General features: G+C 38.4%; 1 protein-coding gene across 3 annotated transcripts in view; it reads right to left on the bottom strand.

Moving 5' to 3' along the window:
• Positions 1–14915, bottom strand: part of pthlha (parathyroid hormone-like hormone a) — a 56339-nt gene that overhangs the window by 39599 nt on the left and 1825 nt on the right. For 2 of the 3 annotated variants that reach the window (XM_048156306.1, XM_048156308.1), the window contains 4 exons: positions 11080–14511; positions 10874–10963; positions 10573–10763; positions 10350–10473 (listed from right to left, as the gene is read on the bottom strand). The gene's annotated coding sequence lies outside the window, so the exon portion shown is untranslated. Of the gene's footprint in view, positions 1–10349; positions 10474–10572; positions 10789–10873; positions 10964–11079; positions 14512–14915 lie in introns of all 3 variants that reach the window. The other variant, XM_048156307.1, reaches the window with a different exon arrangement.

The following is a 14915-nucleotide window of genomic DNA, read 5'->3' as shown; positions in this document are numbered from 1 at the left end:
TGCTGGGTTCAGTCTTTGCACATGTTGAAACTGAAAGCCTATACTTGTGAGACTTTCTCTTGAAGTTTTAAACATGCTGCGATACAAGAATTTCCAATTGAAAAGCATCAGAATGGTCAGCCTTACCCTAAACATCTGTTCAAAAGCTATAAATTCCCTACACGCTCCAGATGAGCTCCACACATTTCTGAAATCTACAGGTGCTGGTCATATAATTAGAATATCGTGAAAAAGTTCATTTTTTTATTGTAAATTATTTTAAAAAATGAAACTTTCATTTATACTAGATTCCCTACATGTAAAGTAAAAAGTTTTTTTTTTTTAATTTGTTGATTAGAGCGTACAGCTAATGAAAGTCCAAAATCCAGTATCTCAAAATATTAGAATATTTACATTTGAGTTTCATTAAATGACCATCCCTACAGTATAAATTCTGGGTATCTCTTGTTCTTTGAAACCACACTAATGGGGAAGACTGCTGACTTGGCAATGTGTGATGTATCAAAGCATATTAAATGCAAAGTTGACTAGAAGGAAGAAATTGGGCAGGCAAAGGTGCACAAGCAACAGGGATGACCACAAGCTTGAGAATACTGTCCAGGAAGGCCGATTCAAACACTTGGGAGAGCTTCACAATGAGTCAAATGAAGCTGGAGTCAGCGCATCAAGAGCCACCACACTCAGACATCTTCAGGAAAAGGACTACCAAGCCACTTCTGAAACAGAAACAACGTCAGAATCATCTTACCTGGGCTAAGGAGAAAAAGAACTGGACAGTGAACAGTGGTCGAAAGTCCTCTTTTCAGATAAAAGTAAATTTTGCATTTCATGTTGAAATCATGGTCCCAGAGTCTGAAGGAAGACTGGAGAGGCACAGAATCCAAGTTGCTTGAAGTCTAGTGGGAATTTTCTGAAGTTAGTAATGATTTGTTGGGCTGTGACGTCTGCTGGTGTTGGTCCATTGTGTTTTATCAAGTGCAAAGTCAATGCAGCCATCTTCCAGGAGATTTTGGAGCACTTTATGCTTCCATCTGCTGACAAGCTTTATGGAGATGCTGATTTCCTTTTCCAGCTGGACTTTAGCACCTGCCCGCAGTGCAAAAACCACTTTCAAGTGGTTTGCTGACCATAATATTACTGTGTTTTATTGGCCAGCCAACATGCCTGACCCCTGAATCTATGGGATATTTTCAAGAGAAAGATGAGAAACAGTCGATCCAACAATATACAGATGATCTGAAGGCTCAACAGTGCCTCAGCAGTGCCACAGGCTGATCACTTCCATGCCACACTTCACTGATGCTGTAATTTGTGCTAGGAGCAAGTCATTTGCTGTAATATGTGCTGCCGACCAAGTATTGAGTGTACAAATGAACATACTTTAAAGAACTTGAACTTTTCTGTTTTGAAAATCCATTTTTTGATTGATCTTAGGAAATATTCTAATATTTTGGGATACTGTATTTTGGACTTTCATTAGCTGTACGCTCTAATCATCAAAACTTAAAAAAAAAAACTTTTGAAATGTTTCACTTTACATGTAGGGAATCTAGAATATATGAAAGTTTCATTTTTAAAAATAATTTACAATAAAAAAATTAACTTTTTCACGATATTCTAATTATATGACCAGCACCTGTATTTCAGAATCCTGATACACCCTACAGCACATCCTCATATTGTCCCCTGCACACTTCTAATGACACCTACACACTTCTGATGCCCCCTTAAGACTCCTGATATTCTCTGAACTGCAAAAAGTGATTTTCATTTTCAGTAGGCTCCAGATTGCGCCTAAAACGGCCTAAAATATTTGTGACAAAAAATATTAATTTGCGATTGACATTTTTGCTGAGATAATGTACATTTACCTGTTATAATTTAAAAACGTGCATGCCTTTTTACCTGCGTGTTCTGTGATGAGTAGCCTATCACATCTTTTGTTGTGATGACGTAATAAAATGAGATGATGCGCATCAAAGTTGCACTCACTGAATTTGAGGCGAGCGCCAAAATATGCACGGGTAAAGCTTTCTGCATCAGTAAAAAGCAGGCTCCACTTGTGCCAGAATAATAGAGAAGTGTCAATGAATGAACACCAAGTGCAGAAAGTCAGCAAGCATTTGATTAGCGACTTAAATTGTGGTGCACAATATGTAACCAGCACCTAAGTTAGTCCCAAATGACACACTGTACACATGCACTTATACTTTGCACTATGTACTCTATCGTCTAGTCTATGAATTTTATAGTTATTTTTGTCATCCAACATTTCACACTTAATTTTATCAGTTAAATGTGCTTTTTTTTTGGAATGTTCAGTGTGAACAAATACTAGAACGATTCTGCATGTGAATTGGGATGTATCCTATATTGCTGCACACACTCTGTATCAAGGCTTGGTGTTCCCTAGAAACGATCCTGAATCTGCTCATGTTCACAAGCACTGTGTGAAGTCTTTCCTGCACAGTACAGGCTGATACTGTTTGTCCTGCTGGCAGACGAGCACTGCTTTAATTAGCTAAACGAGTGCTGAGTGAGGGCAACACTGCTCAGTCTCACCCAGCCCAGACAGAGCTGTTTACCCAAACCCGCCTGCCAGGGAGCTCATCTAGACATCATTACAGCCTCTCCAGTTCCCTCAAATATGTTTGTGCTTTAGAGTAACCTACATTTTCTAAACAGAGTCATGACTTCAAAGAATATGGCCATTATTTTATGACTAAAGCAGATATTTTAATTGCACTATGACTTTATCGGCTATTCACTGATTCAAACTTGAGCAGTTCTTGAAGTCTGATGAGACTGTCTGCACTGCAAAAAAAAGTATTTTTGTCTTGTTTTTCAGTGAAATGTCTAAACATTCTTAAATCATATATTTGCTTGAGAAGCAAAATGACATGAGACAAAGTATTGAATATAGAATTAAATTATGGATAAAACAATAACATTATCTCCCAATGGGGTCAGAAAAATAAAACTTGTTTTCCTTTTGAATTAATGTTATTTTTCTCACGCCATTTTTTCTTAAGTATAAACTCACTTAATTTTAAGAAATGCTGCATTTTGTGCAACAACAGCCTAAACAATGTAGACTAACAATAATCAACAGCCCATATACTGCATAAAGCTGCGTTCACACTTAAATCGCTGGAGATCATTGAAAATTAGTGATGTCCAGTCACTTGTTGTTAGTATGAAACCTCTAAATTGATGTCAGCTGAATAGTAAAGTCATTTCAGAGGTTAGTACATTTTGGTGCATGATTATAAAGAAAACTGTAAGTGTATTACTAAAGCAAATAGCGTCAATTTTGATTTCACAATCTACCATCAACCGAAGGCATCAACAGTGGCTTATAAAGCTTTCACTGACAAATCTGGACAAGGTCAGTCTGTTTCAGCAGGAGGACTGGACATAATTTGTGATAACTGGAAAGGCTTAAACTTAATCTTTTAGCCAAGGTCTTCACTTGCCTCTGGAAAATTGCCCAGATCTGATCTCGTGCATAAACCCATTTCTGACGCAGTTCTACCGAACTAGACGTGGACAACCTTGAAGAACTCTCGGAGAACGTGGCTTTATTTCATAAACCGTATATGAGGCCTGGTTTTCTAAAAGCTTCAGGTGAGTCTGAGAAGGATCATGGCTCTGGTGAAGTTATCCGTTCTTTGATTGTTCATTGATTGTTTATTTGGCCTGATCTCTAGATTGCCGCTGCTGTTTATTGATGGAGGGTTTTTCTTGTGATCTTCCTGCATTTTCCAACTTGGAGCATAATCTTCTTCCTCGTGCGCACATGGAAACCACAAAGCAGGAGCTGGTTTATTTTCTCCGGCTTAGACCAGGGCCGAGAGCCGCACCTGAGCTGTCTCTGTAACTACATAATTGGATTGGCCAAAGTGTTTGATTGGATACAGTTAAAGTATTTCCCGTTCATCAAGCTGCTCTTCTGCTGCAGACTTTACACAGTCCAGTAAAACTGCCACAGTTGCTTCCATCCAGAACGTCCCATTATCAGAACTTGTGAAAAAGTCACTGCTGTGAAGCTAAGGCTCTTGATAGTTGTCAATGGCATTGTTATGCTGTTCAGGGGTGCATTTCCCAAAAGCATTGGTCCAAGTAGGGATGTGACCGAAGCCGAATGCCTTATTCAGAAAGGCACGGAGGTTTACCGTAGTGAGCCGAATCTGGGCAGTGTCCAGATCAGATGGAGGATCTGCGCCTAGACACGACCACAACGCATCCCTGAAGTATCAGCAGAGATTGTGTCAACTCGACCATCCCCTGTGAAGGCCTCATTGACAGGACAGCCAGTGGATTCCCAACAAACCATCCCATACCAATGTGATGAATCCGATCTTCAACCAGATGGAACTGGATTAAATATTTTGAATGTTCCAATCCAGAGGAGAACTGAACCCCCAAAATGAGCCTGGTTTCTCCCAAGGTTTTTTTCTCCATTCTGTCACCTGATGGAGTTTGGGTTCCTCTGGCTTGCTTGGTCGGGGACACTTTATATTCAACAATATTATTGATCTGCATGCATTGACACATTGTATATGAACTGAATTGAGCTGGACGATGACATCACTGTTAATGAGTTACATCGTTAGCAACCACCCATGACACCCTAGCAACTGCTTGGCTTGGTGGGTTTTCACACAGAAGGAATTCAGTCTGATTTTCAACCCAGCACTCATCAGCACTGACAGCTTAATCACAACCTGTTCAGAGTTTGGCCACACACACACACACACACACACACACACACACACAAGCAGGTACAGAGACCCACGTATTGCCCTCTCAGCACCTGGCAGCAGGTGTATGTGTATCTGTTAATGGATTATGCTGCATGTGCCACGTAAACCACACACAGAACATTTGTGTCCATGTTTGTATGCGAGCGTGCGCATTTGAGCGTGTGTGTGTTTGTGTGTGCTTGTGTGAGGTCTGAGTGGTAGACCAGCAATTACAGCTGAAAGATGTTTACACTCTTCATCGTGTTTACTTTACTGCATCACACCCGAGATGCCCTACATGACTGAAAGACCCTCTGTGGCGTTTCTCTCTCTGAATGTGCATGACTGATGAATGCTGTGGAAATGAGCCGTATCTCACCGCATGCACCCCGAGACAAACTCTATAAGAGTGCCACACCTGCTCTGACATCATAATATACACCTGAGTAGAGTCGCACACACACAAATGCTAATGCTGGAAACATTCCCACTACATCATTCACACATTTCCCTTTATGTATTTGGCAGACACCTTTATCCAAAGCAACATTGCATTCAAGATTTACAGTTTATCAGTTCATGCATTCCCTGGGAATCGAACCCACGATCTTGGCGTTGCAAGCTTTACTGTCCCCAGAAGCTTAATTTGCTTACTGTTTCATGGCTCATGGCATTTAAGTATCAATTTTGTTTCAAATATGGCTCCTAAAATTCCTTTCAAAACTATAAAAACAGAAAAATGGGGGTTTTTAAGAGAAACATGAGGCCAGTTACATAAACTTAGCCACTATGTTAAGACTGTCTTAAGAACTAGTTTGACCAACTTGCATTTCCAATTCAAATTAGACCGATTTACCTTTTTATGTAACAGACTTTAAAAAGTTAGAACCAGTCTTGAAGAAAAAAAATAGATGACTAACTTTTAAGACTAGTCTATGCAGTTTATACAACCGACCACTGATGAGAGAAAGAACAGAAGAAAATGTGAGTCGTTATTGAGCGATAATCTTATCCTACACCAAAGCTCTCAAATCTAATTTGTGTATTTACAATCTCGACAAGTTGTGTTTATTTGCAACATTCGTAAAAAATATCAATCAAGTCTCTGCACTGAAAAAAGCTATGGTGGATACTGTCATGTGAGAAGAATATTCTGCTAAATATTTAGTATTTCACAAATAAGAGCAAGTCATACATGAGCATGTGTGAATCATTACAACATTTTTGACAATGCAAATGTCCTTTTTCTCATTGCCGTCTCAGACAAAACAATTCTTGAGTACTGACGGGTCAGTGCATCGCAGAGACGTGGGTTTTTCAGTTTTCAGGGCACAGCTGTTCTTCATGAAGGGTGGCAGCGCTGCAGTTTCGGTGACTATGGAGATTCCATTAGCGCGGATCAGGGAAGCTCAGCGGCTCCAACTGCACTGATTGCCTTTTGTCTAGACTCCATTGAGTGTTTTTCATAACGTGTGGACATGGAAGTATTTATGAGGCCAGGGTTTAATGGACAAAGCTCACATTATATGACCTCCAATTCAGTCGTTTTTACATTCACGTCTACTGGCAATCCAAACCCATTCCTCTAGCTCTGAGACGGCAGTCTGCTGTAACTGGGCTCAGGTTTATGGGAATCATGGGTCGAGCGCATAACGGATAATCTATCTGCAGAGTCTACTCTATTGCTTCTTCTGATCGAATCCTGATGTTCATGCCAGATCTCACAATACATACTCTTTGGGTCAGAGGTAATGGGTGAATCTCATGATACCTGTCAAGAACATGTCCAGATTATATTTCACTTAAAATCCAATAGAAAAGACTAGATGTTATATATAGTGCCTATAAAGAAAATGAAGCCTTTTTAAGGACCATTAAGATTTGTGTGCACTGTAATATTTTGATGACAACTAAGCACATTTTCCCTCAATATCCTTATTTCTGTCATGCAAAAAAGTAACTATGTGATGAAAATGTAATTAATTTGGAAATTATTTATCCATGGTATATACACTCTAAAAAATGCTGGGTTAAAAACAACCCAAGTTGGGTTGAAAATGGACAAACCCAGCAATTGGGTTGTTTTAACCCAGTGGTTGGGTTAAATGTTTGCCCAACGTGCTGGGTAGTTTTATTTAACTCAACTGTTGTATAAAAATTACTGTATTGCTTGCTTAAAATGAACCCAAAATATGCTGGAAATTAACATTTATTAATATGTTTAATAAATGAGCATTTATTAATAAGATAATGAATAATAAACAATAAACATTTATTAAATTGCTTATTAATAAATGTACACCTTTTGATTATTATTGTTGCCTCTAGTAATTATGTGTCTGATTTTTAATTTCTCACCTATTTTGGATTCATTTTAAGCCAGCTATAATAGTAATTTTTAATCAGTAGTTAAATAAAACTACCCAGCAGGTTGGGCAAACATTTAACCCAACCACTGGGTTAAAACAACCCAATTGCTGGGTTTGTCCATTTTCAACCCAACTTGGGTTGTTTTTAACCAAACATTTTTTAGAGTGTACAGTAAGATATAAGATACTAAAAATGCTGGGTTAAAAACAACCCAAATTGGGCTGAAAATGGACAAACCTGCTGGGCAGTTTTATTTAACCCAACTATTGTTTAAAAATTACTGTATTGCTCACTTAAAATGAAAATTGTGTTCATTTTAAGCCAGCCATTTGGGTTAAATAAAACTGCCCAGTAGGTTGGGCAAACAATTAACCCAACTGATGGGTTAAAAATAACCCAATTGCTGGGTTTGTCCATTTTCAACCCAATTTGGGTTGTTTTTACAGGCTTCATTCTTCCATTTTTCTTATGCAAATTGCAATTTAATCTTTTTTTTTTCCCCTTTTCTTTCGACTGTGGGGTAAAGTATGACTGGACAAGTTTTGATTCAGGTGAGATTCACCCTTCTGCAGCCCCTCCGTGCTGAATCCTGTCCATTTCAAACAGCTGAGGGGTAAATAAACAGAGCCAGTAAGCTGAACACATGCATCTGTCTGCCACAGTAATGCATTAGTGTACTCTGCACTTTGGCTGGGAGCACACAGAGTCTAAACAAACTTAAACCAAATACTGTGTGTACTGTAAATAGCCTTTTGTGTAGTTATTTTTTCAGCACCAAAAATAGAAATCACGGATAACATATTCATCTTTATTTTAGGGGGGTGAAAGAGAGCAAAATATCCAAGGGAGCGTTCTGTGATGGCTCGAAACATATAAACTTGTCATCAAAACACACACAGGACACATCAGGAAACCTCACACTGAGCCATTACGACAGAACTCTATTAAAATAAGTATGTCCTGCAAAAAAAAAGCCCTTATAGGCTTGTTAATTAGAACCAAGATTGGGTGAAAAAAATACATATTTCCAGGTGGGCCAAAGAAAACCCTTGAAGGTCGCAGCAATTATTTCACAAATGAATAAGCGCAGTGTGGAAACGGCAGCGAGTTCAAACAGAGACTTCTGCAGGACTTGGCATCAAACCGCATGACGTGACATGTCAAATAAATGTCCTCGGAACGCTTGTCCACCTTAGAAAAAAGCACTTACTTTTCAATTAAAAAAGTCTACGCTCTTCTTTTTTTTTTACGCTGCCACCTCCCCCAATAAGGAAAGCTTAGTGTAGTACTGTGTCTTGTTCTTTTTGGCCAATGAGAGTGTAAAAGTGTCATAGGCTGTGACTGTGTGGGCCCTTATGGAGAGGGTAAACCATGCCAGAGCAGTGAAATCACTCCAATGAGGAGAGAGAGAGAGAGAGAGAGAGAGAGAGGCTGCAAACAAGAATTGCAACAAGTTCAGTCAGACGGTCCCATTAGATATAAATGTCATGTGATTTGCATGATATGATTAAAGATTTGTACATTGTTCAGCATTGTCCAAAAGTCTGTTTACTCACAGCATCATGTCTTTTCAAACCTGTACGACTACGAAAGATATTTTGAGAATTTTGTCCATACAATGAAAGTCAGTTTTCCTGACAGTAGTTTTTCCTACTTAGACTTCAAAAAAATATTTTTGTCGTTTTCCAGTACAAATATCGAAACATTCTTAAAACGAGATACATTTACTCAAGAAGCAAAACGACTACATAAAGTTTTGTTTTCTGAAAAATGTTTCAAAATTAAGTGTGTTAATGCATAAAACAAGAAATATTACTGCCATAACTTAACTTAACTCAAAGGGAACTTAACTTTACTGGTCAATACGCATATAATCATATTTTAAGACTTAATATCTTGTCATTTTGCATCTCAAGTAACTGTATCTTGATTTAAGAATGTTTAGATGTATGTGCTTGAAAGCAAGACAAAAGTACAAAAATATTGCAGATCAATGGGGTGTTTTACATACCGATTTATTTGATCAAACACGTTTCAATTAAGACAGCAATAGTCTCCATGGCCATCTAAGGGTGAAGAAGAGCCTTTCAGGAGAGTTAAACTCAGTCGGACAGTTTTACGCACAGCATCATGGGTGCACTACAGCGGCTGCCGTCCTCTAGCCCTGCGGTTCAGCCAGTGTGGCCGGTGGAAAGTTTGGTTAACCAGGGGCGGTGTCTGCGTCCCACAGAGCTCCAGAGAGCAGAGTCGTGGGCGATTAATAGCCCTCTTTGTATTTGTTAATGTAGCTTGTTAGGGTTCGACCTTATATTGATGTTGTATATACAGTGGTAAACGTGAAAGCTGGTTTTATTCAGTAATAACTGTGTTTGTGGCGGGGAAAGTTAAGACAACATTTATGCACATAGATGTCAATTTTTCACACTTCTGACAAATATGGATTTTCTCTGCTTAAGTGAACGGGGTCAGTTTACTACACCGTGGATATTGTCCAAAGCAAACCTGCACTGAAAATAAATCGGTTTAGGATTTACTTTGAAACCATTTTTTTACTCAGAAATTGTGAGTAAATTTCACAAATAATTATAAAAAATGTTAAGTAATAATTAATTAAACGTGAAATTTCGAAGTACAGTATAGTGGCCTAAAGTGATGGAAAATGGACATCTTCACAGTTTATTTAAATATTATTTGATTTAGTAATCATATTGCATAGTTGTGCTTGGAGTCAATTGCTTTATTTGTGATAACGCAATGAAACATGCACTTAATTATTACTTTATAATTAATTATTCTGACTTAATTTTTGAAGAAATTAAGAATGCATGCAAAAAAAGAACCAGTGAAATATAAATAACTGTTGTTGTCAATGCATGCTTTTTCCTGTCAACTTTGTTTTTTTTCTATGTATTTTTTGCATAGTTTGCCAAATAATTTTGACAGATAGATTCCTTAACCATGCAATTTTATATTGCATATATATATATGCAATATAAAATATTTTCTTCATATATTGATCATTTGATCGAACTTGTAGGGTCATAAAAAACCAATATCCCCTCCAGACATCACTTTTGGCCACCACTGTATAAAGCCTGAAATAGTATTTTCTTGTAAAACGTACTCCAATAGTCTCTGGCTTGCAAGCTGTAGTTCTGACTGAAGTGAATTTACATCCAGCTGATTGTAATTAATAAATTCCCCCTTAAGGGTTATACCAACCAAGGCTCATACCATTCAATGTGACCAGTATATGGTTGAGTGGAGTTCAAGGAATGCTGGGACAGAGCAGGTGTATCCTTACTTCCGGATCAGTAGAGTGACATGGCAGTTGTGTTGCACAATAGCATTTCACCACCTTCAATTCAAAATATAAAAAAATAGCAGTTTGTTTTACATTCATTCAATTCAGAAAATATGTGCATGATCCAATAGCTTTTGTAGATGTGAACTCTACCTAGTTTAGTTCCTCAGGAAAGGTCTGATTTACTTGTGCACACAATAAAAGAGAAGACGGAGAATCCTGTTAGGACCCGACAGACGTCTCTATGGTGGTTGTCTCCAGCGCCGTTAAAGATTAACACCCTCCTGATGAGAACAGTGCTGCTGGATACCTGATGAAGGAGGTTCAAACTTCATCCACAATCCCTGTGGTCAGAACAGCAGACGGGTCCTCACCATGGAAAATATGATTCATTGTTCAACAAGTCCTCGACCCATAATGGCTGCAGTTTAGGGTGTTGTAACTATATACTCACAGGGGTGAAACGAAGTTGCCAACCACTGCAGATCGATAAATGACAGGAGACAGGTCTGACCGCAAATCTTGATTCAACATGCAAACTCGCCTGTAGTTGACCCATACATTGAAAAGGTGCACTTAGTCATTTTCTTCCTCCCATTGAAGTTTTACATATTAAAGAAATTCATTGTATTTTTGACCAATATTTGTAAAAATACTCACATAAGATGACTCAAGCTGAAGAAAAAGCCATTATATTGTGCATAAGCGTGGTTTCACTCATGGCGAGACTACATGTCATGTGACGCATATGGAGTGGTGGAACTATGACGTCACTTCGGATGTTAGCATCACGCTGGTTCCCTACAAAAACCCAACAGGATTTTCCCATAGGCTTCTGGATTATCGCAAAAAAATAAGCTCTGTGATCAACAAAAGTTTATGATACTCACATGTTTTGTCCATCACAATTTCAACGTCACCTTCCGACAAGTTTTATCTACAAACATATTCCCTGAAAGTCTGAATTAGAACAGTTTGTAAGAGCGCAGTTATACGCTGTAAAAGTGGACTGAGCTTATCTGTGCCCACTTGTTAAGAACTGTCATTTTCAAGACAGGTAACAGCTTAAATAAATCACAGGTATGTTAATAATACTGATGTATTTTATGTCATAGAAATAAAACGTGAAAGTATCTCGAGCTTGTGTTCACCACGGACCTCATTTCAGCCATTTAACCATAAACACATTGAAAAAACCCATTGACTCTATTGTACCCATAGCTATCTATGGTCATACCGGCATGTGCCAGCTATGTGTTATTCACTTTCACAGTACAATCTTTAGATTAAATTCCTGCAAATTGACCTTTTATTACGGTTTATGCATGCGCAGTAAGATGATTTACTTGCCTTCTTTACGGTCAAAAGTGACCGAAGCCTTGAAAAGTAACTTTTTTTGTTTTTCAGGAAAGCTAATTTAATATATTTTTGTTCAATAATATTTTTTGATTATCATATAAAATGTTGAGGGTATTTTATAATACTATACAATATTTATACAATTTTTATTAGCTATTTTTCCCCATTGAAAATAATAATAAAAAAAATTCTAATATATTTTTTAATTATTTTTCAATTAAAGCAGTATTCCATGTTAAAATAGAGACAAGGCATTTAAAATCCATTTTTTTGAAGGTAGATTAGTGCCTTTTGGTGGAAGTAAAAAAAGAAAAACGTATGCAATGCCATGTCGTAACCACTAGATTGCTCTATATAAAGTGGCTTATGAATTCTCTAGTGGTTTTTAGACACAAACACTTATTTTTGTTAAGTTTTGCATTTGGATTTATGCTTAGACATTCTCAAAGACTACCTTTTGTCAAGGTTTAGATTTTTTTATTTACTTTTATTTTTTGAAATGTTGATTTGAAGTGTCAGTTTTTGCATTAATTTTACTACAGTCAAACCTGAACACAGAGGAGAACATTCTGTCACACATAACATCAAAATTCAATAAAAAATAAAACAAAAATGAACAGGTGTGTTTTATAACAGCTTATCTGATCAGATTTCATCCTCTTATTTGAGTTTTGGCTCAATTTTACCATATTGTTACAGCCACACTGGTTCATTTGTGTGTGTATAATGGTGTGTTGTGTGTGTGTGTTTGTCTGTGAATGTGTGTAAGTGAGTGTGTGTTTCTGTTTTGTACCATTTTTTTGTCTATTTTGTGCTCTTGGCATTTTACTTGAGTTTTCGTATTTTTTCGTATTTCCCATTCATTTCCTATGTCGGTCATTTTTGACCCGAAAAGAAGGTAAGTGTGACTATTTTTTTTACGACCCTTTAACATGTCCGAATCATGTCCTTGATTTTTTTGTGTGTTCATATTGCTAATGCAAAATCTCATTCCAAAATATAACATTTTTCGGTCAAAAATGACCGAAGAGGGCCAGAGTGTTAAGGCTTTTCATATGTTTGGACAAGCAGCTTATGGAAAACAAGAGCATTTTCAAAGGAAAACGTATGTCGATTAATACGGACGTAGCTTGAGACAGAGGGAGAGAAAAAGCCACATGCTTATTTGCAGCTTTAGAACATTCTTGAAACTTGCATTCCGTTATTTGAATTAGAACGTTGCAGACGCACTCGAGTGTGTAAAGGCTGTTCATGCCATTAGCTGAAGCTGAATATTTACTCTATATTATACACAAATGATTCTCAAACAACATGCTTTCCTGACTGGGTGCAGTGAGAATGACCTGTAATAAAATGTCAGCAAATGCATGAGGAGCTTGAACGAGTGAGTGAGAAGATAGTAATGAGGAGACATGGACACGGCAGTGCGTTGAGAGCCCGGGAAAGTATCCTAATGAGAGCCACAGGTTCTGTTTCCTGCTGCGACTCTGGCTTTCAGACCCTTCTCCTATATCCCATCATCCCTTGAGGAACTGAAAAATTGGTTGCACGGAGTCAGTTGTTTTCCTAGCAGTCGCTGACCCAGCGAGTGTTGTTCTTGCTTGGGTTTGTGTTGTCATTTAAGTCAAAACCCGACTGGTTGTCGTTGGCTGCATTGCAGAAAGACTTCTCCAGCTCAGAAGCCAAGAGGTCATATAAACCTTGATGCACTCAAGCACTCACTCACTCAGCTTATTTAATTAGCTAAACAGCCTTTCCATATGGAAGAACTTTAATTGCTGCAGCATTGATGAAGCGTTTCCCCAACAGTTAAGAAACCGTTACCACCACAGAGTAGGGCTATATTCTCCTTCACACTGGAATAAGACTGATGAGATTGACTGGACTGGTATAAACTCATCGTAATGTCTTCAAACGATGACTCTCGCCACACGTGAACAGGAGCGAGTCCAGTCTGAAACGATCATCATCTTCATGCCTGAAGAACTGAGCATCCACGAGCAAAGATGGTCCATTTTCCAAAGGGTCTCGGGCCAGACGAGCAATTGCCTTTGAGATAAATGGGAATGCTAAAGGATAACACTCCATCATAGACCTCTTTGAGCTCACTAAGGCAAATCTGGTTTTGCTCTACTTCTTTAAGTGCACTTTAATGTGAACATGTGATGGCATGATTATTTTACCCTCTGGAAGCAGTTCATAGAAAACATTAAGAGCACTTCTAACGCTCCAATGTCTTTACCAGCAGGTTAATATGAAAAGGTGTATGTGTGTAGCTGTTGAAATGCCACATTTCTGTCTGCTGAATCATAGAAGTCAGGCCAAGGAAATAAATCCATTCAGCAATGTGAGCAAAATATATGCACGCCCCCCTCTACGGCTCTCTCCTGCTCGCCGTCTGTATATATTTGATTCAGTGTGCTTTCGCAGTCTGTGTGGTCACCGTAAAACTTTGCTACCATGACTGCCATTTCCCGAAGGCCGTGTAGCTGATCGGCGTTTGTGTTGACGTCCTTCAGCGCTGAAGTTTTTGCTGTCTGGTATTTCTGTTCAGCCTGAAAAATGAAAGAGACTGCAAATATAGTACGTCTACCGTACCTTACATGGTAGGACACACACCGGGGAACTTTCTGTAGACCAACTTCAGCTGGAGTTCTGGTAAAAGCCTTAGTACTCCGAAGGCCGGTTGTGTCCAAAGTCCAGCGGTCAGCGACCGTTCAGTTGGTCCATGTTCTGAATAAAATAGGGATCCAGGAAGGAAGTCGTTTTCAGAGGACAATTGATGTTTTGTTTTTGAATGTTAAATCTGTTTGACAGCCAGATATTAGTTTCCCTGATGTTTCCTACTGTAAATTCTCTCCAGTGAGTCAGCCATCACATTCGTTTTTTCGGGGAGGAGGTGATTTACGAAACGGCTATTTTTTGACATTTTCTTGATTTCGTTTGGAGCACGAAATTCGGAAAACTTTCCATCACATATCATTTTACAAGGATTATGGTATATCTATCAAGTCATTGAATGCAGTAGCCTGCTGGGCATGCGCAAGGCGTGTTTCAAGGAAGTATGCAGCTGCAATGGCTTCAAGAACAGCTGATTAGCCTTAAAGGATTAGTTCACTTTCAAATTAAAATTTCCT

Source organism: Megalobrama amblycephala, linkage group LG14 (genome assembly GCF_018812025.1).
Source record: "Megalobrama amblycephala isolate DHTTF-2021 linkage group LG14, ASM1881202v1, whole genome shotgun sequence".
Taxonomy (NCBI): Eukaryota; Metazoa; Chordata; class Actinopteri; order Cypriniformes; family Xenocyprididae; genus Megalobrama; species Megalobrama amblycephala.
Note: the sequence above shows the minus strand (reverse complement) of the source record. Positions and strands in the feature narration are given on the sequence as shown.